We start from the raw sequence: 1210 nt of genomic DNA, 5'->3' as shown, positions 1-1210 counted from the left end.
AGATATTTTATTTGTTATAACCTTTATTTCTATCCCCCTTTCTTGTTTTGTTTTGTCAGAAATGGGTATTCCATTGCTGTTAGAGAAGCTGTGTTTGGAGAAGGTTTTAAAGGGCCTTTTCATACCTGAGGCCAGTTCAAATATGTAGCTACTTGAAATCAGCAAAATAACTCAATATAGTCCAATAGTCAATAATAGCAGTGACTTATGCGCAGAATTGGCAATTGTCAGAAGTTCTTGACTTGAGCCTTTTACAGCTGAGCATATTAATCTGGCATTACTTTTTATACTTTTCAGCTGGATGGTTAAGACCAAGTTAAAAGAAGGCCTATATGAGTAAAAACGTAACTTTTGTATCTGACAAGGTCAGTCAACTCTTCAGGATTTACCCTGAAACTAGGCACAACACCTTAAAGATCTTTGGTCAGTGTCAGCCATCTGGATGAGTCACGGGCATTGCTTCACCAATTTGGTCTCTGTGAAAGACTGAGAGAATTTTTTCTCTATAGGTGACTCTCCTTAGGCATACTATACATCACCAATAACTTTCCTCTGTGGCCCCATAATCTCCCTGATTAGAAAATTTTGGACATCTTTCTTTTGACATGCAAAAGCTTCTCAATAAGAGGAAGTCCCAGTTGTTGATTCTTTCAAATATTACCCATATAGTTTCATTTTAGTTCATGAAATGTTTGCCTATCCCTATGTCTTCAAATTTTCCACCTATTTTCTATTCCAGGAGATACAGTGTTTGTGTTTTAGTGTTTAGATCTTTTTTTTTTTTTTTCTGTGCCTTGACTCATCAAAGATCTCATTTTATTTTATTTTATTACTTTTTGCCATAATTTTATTGATAAACAAAAAGCAATGAGACAGTTTCAAATCAAATCGGTAGGATAGTTTCAATAATTAACACACTGCATGCATTCTTCTTAGTGGTTAATTTCTGTACAAGATGTGGACTCGACATCCTATTTACAAACACCATTAGAACAAATCATTCTATTCATTAACAGAATGTAAGTATATATCTATTCTAACTACCCTGAATACACATATACACAATGGACATTCATCTGTATAACCTTTTTTTTGTTAAGTTCCGTTATTTGAATATTATAGGTATGTAAACTCAGCAAAATATTCTAAAAGAGTCCAGTAGTCCATAATAGTATTGGGTCTTCTGCTTAACTGGCAATGTAAGAAATTG

The 1210-nt window shown here is 33.8% G+C and overlaps 1 protein-coding gene across 1 annotated transcript in view; it reads left to right on the top strand.

Annotated features, from left to right (window-relative positions):
• Sox5 (SRY-box 5) overlaps positions 1-1210 on the top strand; it is a 419324-nt gene that overhangs the window by 198029 nt on the left and 220085 nt on the right. The gene's annotated exons all lie outside the window — the stretch shown is intronic.

The sequence above is a fragment of the Octodon degus genome, unplaced genomic scaffold, assembly GCF_000260255.1.
Source record: "Octodon degus isolate 3935 unplaced genomic scaffold, OctDeg1.0 scaffold00064, whole genome shotgun sequence".
NCBI lineage: Eukaryota > Metazoa > Chordata > Mammalia > Rodentia > Octodontidae > Octodon > Octodon degus.
Note: the sequence above shows the minus strand (reverse complement) of the source record. Positions and strands in the feature narration are given on the sequence as shown.